The following is a 7,939-nucleotide window of genomic DNA, read 5'->3' on the forward strand; positions in this document are numbered from 1 at the left end:
GCCGTGCCGAGGGTGCCGGCCGGCCCCCGCCCGGGCGGTGACGGCCCCGCAGCGCAGGCAGGAACCAAACCCGATGGAAATAACGGCAAAAGAGTCGGCTGTGCGAAGGGAGACACCCAGAAATTGTCGGATGGGGGAGCATCAGGACAAGGATTGTCCCTGCTCGTGGGCTTCCGCCGCTGCCGGCCGAGACCCAGAAGCGCCGAGCCTCGACCAGAGCCGCCTGCCAGAGCGAGGAGCGGCAGCGGGAAGCACACGCTGCCTCGCTCCTAGCACCCACGTTGCGGTGCAAAGGCTGCTGCTAGGGACAAACGCAGATCCCCTCCGGGACTGCACCGCAGTTGGCTTCCACGCTCCAAACCTGTTTTCTCTGAGACGCTCTTTAGAAACACAAACCGAGAGCAGCGTTTACATAGTCATACTAGCAGTGCTCGTAAAGTTTGTTCGCCTTTGCCCCGTGAGGGTGGGGAGTTTCTACCCGAGCTGGAACTGCTGGGACCGTACTTTAACTTGTTGCTTATATTTTCAGACCACAACAGGCTTAAAAACTGGTATCTGGAAAACTGGGGCTAACTCACACCTCCATCCTCTTTGAGAGGTGAAATTTCAAAGCAAGTGAAATGAGACCTAAAACCCTGCTCCAAACAAGCTATTTAAAAACAATTCCTTTATGTTGTTGACGAGTCCCTAGATTTTAGATTCCAACTTCCAAATAAACAGTAGACAAAACGATTAAAGCTATGTTATCTCAGTTTTTTTAAGTTGGTAATTAGTGAAGAGATACTGGCATGTGGCAGAAGTGAGATACATCATTGTGTGGGTGAGAGGGAAAGTAAGAACATTTCACTGGTATTCATTTAGGGTGATGAGACTAATTATTTTGTACTCTGCTGTCTATCAGTTACGAGTAGCATTACCAGCTCACGTCAATGAAATCACGATGCCAACCTGTTTAAGCACATTCACACAACACAAACGCTTAGAGTTCCTCTGAGGCCAGTGGAAGTTCATTGACAGCAACAGATTTGGCCTGACAGATAGATCTGATATTTCAGCCGTTACCCTGAGGGCTGTAGCATCCCTCTTCCTTCTGTGTGTTTTAATACCTGGTTTTGAATCTTCTGTGGCTCGAATGTGCTCCAAAACCCACAGAAGTCAATGCAAAGCCAGTGGCAACAGAGTCTACTGCCTTATTTTGATGTGGAATTATGCAACTATTATTTACTACTCACTTATAGTTAGACTACTATCAAGCTAGCGAAGTGTGATTTTTTCCGTGTATAAATAGCCCTTGCAAAACATAACACAGATATCAGAGTGTAATATAAACCCACAGCATGAATCATTCCTTTCTTAAGACATGCATGGAAAAGGAAGAGGTTACCAAGCCCTAATCAGAGACAGCCCCATCTCACGTACCATATGGCACAGGGGTAATTTTTCTTCCATTATGTTCTGTTTCCCCTGGTTAAGGTCAATAGAAGAGTGCAAACACAACCTTGAGCTGATAACAGCTCTGATCTGTTACTGAATGAAGAGAAGATAACCCTAGGAAAGAAAACGGTGATGGGAAATGAAGTTACCTGCTGCTCCACAGAGGTTTCTCTCAGCTGCTTTTCAATTGCTCTCCACAAATCCAGCCCTATGTTTAGTGTAGGATCTCAAGTCTCCTCTCCCCAACATGCCACTGTCAGGAAAGGAAAAGCACAACTAAAGAACCAGCCAGTGCTGCTGCAGTTTCTACCACTGCAGGTGTTCAAGACACAATGATAATAAAGCTGGTGATACCTGTTACTCCAGCTCAGGTAGAGGAGTGTCAAAAATACTTTGTTTGGGAGATTTAATACTCTGACCCTCTCCCAGGTTTGAAGGCACTGAGCACAAGGTGATGCTATGTACCGTGAGCTTACCTCTGCCTGCTTCCAGGGGCAGCTGCTGCTGCTGCTGCTGCTGCTGCTGCTGCTGCTGTGGGCATTTCTCTGTGCCCCAAGGGAGGCTGGACCTCATCAGCTCTCTGCACTGGGAAGTCCTGCTTCTGCCAAAGGGCTTAGGGCTCTGGGCTCTGCTCAGTCCTCCTGTGGGTATTTAAAACCCACAAGTAAGCACTCGCCAAACCCATCGGGAACCACAGCGTTTTTCCATGTCTGTATGTCAGAAACATCCACAAAACCTCACTGAAAATGAGACAGTATGTAATTTAATGGTACTGTAATATTTAACGTACCATCTGCATTAAATTTGGTTGAAGGAATTTTGCAGCCCAAGCATTAGTCAGAGCTGTGATGCAGTGAAATTTCCCCCATCTCTCCTCCCCTCCAGCAGAAAGCCTCCTCAAACACTGCCTAGTTCCCTGCTGCTGACCCAAGGGCCTGTGTACCTAGGGTTTTCCCTGGCACTCTGCAGCTCTGCTCTTCTCCTCCCTCTAATTGCAGTTCCTTTTAAACATTGATCATGCAGCCTCATTTATTTTCAATCACAGCTTCCTCTTTCTAAATGAGTCCTTCTCTCTCCCCATGAACTGACCATCAGGAGGTGTCTGTAAAGCAGGAAATCCCCAAGTTTTTCCTTAGAGCCTTTCTCAATCCTGATTTAAAAGAAAATAAAATTAAAACCAAGGCATCATGTATTCCTGTAACCTTCTCTGGGCTCCAGAGTAGTTGGACAAACAGGGTGTCTCCCCCAGTTTTATGTCAAAACATATTATTTCCAATGCAGATCTTGACAGCCTTCCAGAGAAAACAACACGGCAGGACTGAAACAGGGTTAGGAATGAGAGAGGGGAAAAATGATACCCAGCCCAGATAAAACCATAAGTATTGTCAGTCAGCAGGAGAGCAGGGACTCAAACATTTTTGGCAGGGTATCCAAGGAGCAGGAGTGCAGGGCATGGGGGCAGATGGTGTGGGTTCTCTCCCAATTCCTCACAGAAATGCAGATTTCTTGTTGCACTTTTCCTCCTCCAGACACTGCTTTGAGATCCTCAGCTAAAAAGCTCTAAGTGCATCATATAAAATGTTTTTATTAATCTATCAGGTGCATGATTACAAGATCTCATTTTATAGCCACAAATAGCCGATAATTACCTTAGCATCCCATTAGCCCTAGCCTTCAACCAGACTGTTTGCTGGGGAATTTGTCCACACTCAAAACGCAGGACACTACCCCAACTTGGACAAGGCAGTTCGGCATATTGCATTCAAGTCCATAAACTTCCAGTCTAGAGGCAGCTTAATTAGCAAGTTGGCCTGTTAATTTTTCATGGGGAGTACCAGGTCTGCTAATCTGCTAAACAGCGGTTGCGGAGCAAGCCCAGAGTCTGCCCCTTCAGCTCTTGGATGCTGTATCAGGGAAGTGCTTGCCCACCCCATCACTGCTTGCCCACCCCATTACTGCCCTCCCATCCCACTCCTGCCCACCCTGTTATTGCCCACTCACCCTGCTGTTGCTCACTTCACTGTAACATGTCCCCCCATTTTTCCAGCTGCCAGTCTATCTTCCTGCTTTCTCCCCCTGCCTGTCCTGCACACAGATGTTTGATACAGGGGGAGCACTGCTGGCGTGCAGCGCTCCCACTGCCTGTCTGTGGTGTGTCCTGGAGCTCGGGCAGCCCCACGGTCCTGGGCCAGCACTGCCCTGCTGCAGTGCCAGGAGCTGGCAGCTGGCTCTGGGGAGAGTACGGGAGCAGCACTGAGTGCTGCAGGGGAAATGAGGGGAGTGCTGAGGCAGCCTGGAAGGGAGAAATGAGGAGGGAAAAAAGTAGAGGTAAAAGAAGGGTGGAGAAGGGAGGTGGTGAAAGATACAGAACTAGGGGATGGGGGGGGAAAGGCATAAACGGCAGGAAACAGGGAGGAAGAAGACAAGGAGTTAAAATCCGTCCTGGGATTAGCGAGAGAGGGAGGGAGATTCCTGCCGGCTCAGGAGGTGCTGAGCTGCCGGAGGGGTGCAGAGGTGCTGCTGGGGACCTGCTCCGTGCAGCAGACTGTGCGGGGGGCAGTGGTACTGACACGGGGGAGGAAAGAATGTGCATCTTCACAGTTAATAAAGAAAGCTTTCAGACCTCAGCAAGCTGACTAAATTAGGCAGAATATAAGGGTGCTGTATTATTTCTCAATACAGCAGTGGTATGAAAGGAGGCAATGGGTTCTTTTGAAGCAGCTGCTGTGTAATCCAGGGCTTTCAGGTGTACTTCAACCAAATGCTCTCCTGGTTTCAGCAGGTTAACTTCATTAAAGGCTCCATCTACCACTTTAATGTTCACTGAAATCCCACTGGGTGGGTATATTAGGCAGAAATAACCCCCACAGGATGATTGCATGCTGTTGTTTGGAACAGTGAATGGACCTGGAGGAGAAAATGGAGGAGGGGAGGGAGGGCCAGATCCTGAATTGCTGTAGTGCAGCAGCAGGCATGTCCCCTTGCTAAGGGCATCAGAAGCCACTGCAGCAAAACCCCAAGCCTGCTGTCCCTCCTGACCCCATCTCCACAAATAACCTGCTTGGTTCCTCTCCGCTTTGGCATGTTCCTTCCCCACACACCCACTGCTCCCCAGCTTGTGAGGAAGGTGGTGATTTCCCACAGCTTCTCCTCACTTGCAAAGAGGAGACCATGGACCTGTAAAGACCATCTGTTCCTCCAACACACCCTGGAAATTCTGTGGGCTTTGCTACTGTGAGCTTTGGCTGTGGCTTGAGTATCTTACCCCACGGTAACTGTTGGGATCGGTTAAGACTCTTGAAAAATCAAAATCTTCTGATGTGAGGTGATCTAAACCTCACATCACAGGATATGTTCACCTGCTAAAAGCACCCAAAATGGCCACATTTGCACATGGGCAGTTTCATTCTGGAGAAGCTCCAGTTGGACTACACTCCAGCCAGGGTCAACAGCAAATTTTCCACAGACAGCATTAGAAGGACGCAGTTGGGGACCTCCACCCAGTTAGAGTCACAAATCAAGGGCCTCATTTAAAATCTGCTGAAGCTGATGTATCCATCAACTTCACTGATGGCTGGATGTGACCCAAGTGGCTGAGCCCTGCAAAGCCAGTATGATGTCTTTAACTGTAAGTGCTGCCTCTGCCTTCGCCAGGCTGCCTTCCATGGTGTGCCACGGTCTGTAGTAAGCACTTACAGGGCTGTGTGCTCAGTGTTAGAAAGGGCCACACCACCAGTCTTACTGAAACACTTCTTTAAAAATACAGAAATTCTTAAGTCAGCAAGTCACTTAGACCCCTGTTTGCCTGAAACTTGGCAAAAAATTTCTTAGGACAGAAGCTATTTCTTTTTTCTTATAAACAAAATGCCATTAACCATGCTTTGGCTGTTGGCTTGATAGATTCTGGCAAGAAAACACATGTGTGTATTTTAAAGGGATTTCTCTTTTTCTTATCATGGTTTAGCTTTTGACCTCACCCTCCTTCCCCCTCCCTCCCTCCCCATCCCAGGCACATTCCGGCGTGACTTCCGTGGTGGTACGTCATGCAGCCCTCCCAGCAGCTGGGGTTAGCAGTTAGCTCCCTCCAGCAGATAGCACATTCTTCTGGAGCACTGTCATGGGGGAAAACCTTGAGCTGTGAAAGGTTTTCTTTCCCTTTTCATCTTTCATTTTCTTTGATGTTCATTTTAAAATAAATTATTGTGCCTTATATTTATTATGGTACCTGGCTGTGCAAGGACCAGGACCTCTCTTCTATCCAAACACAGACTCAGAGACAGTTCTTGCCTCAAATAGTTTACAATCTGAAGAGACAAAGCAGACAAAAACCAAGAGCCAGATACAACATGGATGACAAGCCTGTGGATTACTTTAGCATTTAGTTAAGCTGTAAACTGTTGAGGGAGAGATTGCCATTTGACTATGCCTGTGCAATTTCAGAAGTAGGAACTTCTGATGCTGCTGAATTGTTGTTTAGAGATGGTTTTAAACACAGAACACTTAGGTGAGGATGTCCCAGAAAGTCAGTGATTCCTAAGGGAGTCATTGCTTTTCACTTGACTTCACCTAGCATATGTCAGTGACCTCAAAAAGCAATCTTTTAACAGAAAAAGCTGTGCATAATCTGCTAATAAAAGACAGATCAGAACAGATCTAGAGGATCCCAGCTGATAGCTGTAAGCCATGCTCAGCTGTGTTTTCACCACAGCCAAACACTCCTGTGTTTTGAGAACATTTCAAAGCATATTTGGCACAGAATTTATGTACATTCTTCCCTTCCTCAAAAGTTCTTAGTGGCACTATGATCTTGCTGGAGACAGCTCTGCTGGACATATCAGGCTGAAAATTGTCTTCATAATCCTCCCTTTGATATAAGTGCACATCTCAAGTCAGATCCCTCATTTATGCCACTTCCTAGACAAGGAATCCATAATCTTGGAGGAGCCCTACCCTGCTTCCCTTCCATTTCTGTGAACGTTTGGAATCACAGTCATCACCCTTTCCTTCTGGGGATGGGGTTGCTTCCTTATCATTGCAGAGTAGATCTTTTTTCCCATGAGGGGTCACCCCTCTCTCCTCAGGATCCTGCACACAGACCCTATTGATTTTTCAGTGTTACTTCTGGAAATCAATGGTGCTACGGCTGCTTCACAGTCAATAAATAGGGTGGCCATGAAGCCCATGCCTCAAATAACTTCACCAGATGGTCCTCCAGGGAGTTGGGACTGCAGAACAACAGTCAGGAAGCAGAAAATTTTCTGGCCTGCTTCTACAGCAGGGCAGTGAAAACACTCTTGTGCTCAGCTGTCTCCACAGGACATTAGGAGCATGTGGCTCCTCTGCGAATTCAGGCTGTGCTTCTCAGAAGCCCAAACCTAGGGCTTAGCAGCAAGAATCTGCTGAAGTAAAAAGGTGCACTAGAATAACTATTACCAGGCACTCTGAAATGAGGGGTGGTCTTGCGGCCATGCAGCTTCAGATATGGAGAATGAGTAGGGTCTTTTGGTCATTCTGAGCCAGACAAGTGACCCAAGACCTACTGCCCCAGTGTAATCCTGTGGTTACAGTAGTACCAGACCTTTACCATACTTTGTTTCCTTTCCATGTCAGCAAAATGGGGCAGCTGATACCTTTTCCCTCCCACCCCTTGTCTGACTTCTTTGCTTGATGTTGCACTCCTGGCTGGTTTCTCCCTGTGCACAGCACAGTGGATTCAGTGGTTACTGTAATACAAACAATCCTCAGGTGCAGGTTTTCCTTTTTCCTCCTCAGCGTGCTGCATTTATCAGCATCAACCATGAGCCCAGCACAGTCAGCCTTCCCCTTGCTCTCAGCACCTGAGAGCATTTGGGTTCACAAACCTTGCTATTAATAATACATTGTGCAAAGTTGGTACAGAGCTCAAAGTTTTCCGTGTGTGTGCTGCAGTTTGATTTTAACTGTGGGTATCATTATCATCAAAGAGACTGAGGAATGGCAGCTTTTAGTTAAACAAATGGAAAGCTGTATTTAGTCTCTTTTGCCACATTGTGATAGGAAAGAATAAAGGTTTTTAAATATATTTTACAGCTGCTGTTTCTTAGGTTTTTCTGTCTTACTATAGTCTCTGTGGTTCTGCCAGGGAAGTTGTTGCAAAAGCTTTTTGTTTTTAAGGCTCCTATTGAAATAATACATATTAATTGTCTCATTCCTGACTTTTTTGTTGTGATGGGAATTTCAGATGTGGAGGGTTGGAAGGATGAGCTGTAAAGCAACAACCATTGAGAGAGGATGTTCTGGGTCAGTAATGAGAGAAGGGGCCTAGATATCACACTGATAGCAAAGTGTGAAGGAGAAGAGGCATTTCCCTGGAAATTGAGGAGACAATTGGCAGAGGAGCCCAAGGCTCTTTGTAGGGAGCAGAGCAGAAGCAGAGTGGGAAAGGGGAGCCAAAAGTGCTCAGCGAGGAAGCCAGGTGAGAGCAGGGACAATGCTAGAAAAGAGCAGCATGAAACTGTAGTCTTTG

This window comes from Parus major, chromosome 7 (assembly GCF_001522545.3).
Source record: "Parus major isolate Abel chromosome 7, Parus_major1.1, whole genome shotgun sequence".
NCBI lineage: Eukaryota > Metazoa > Chordata > Aves > Passeriformes > Paridae > Parus > Parus major.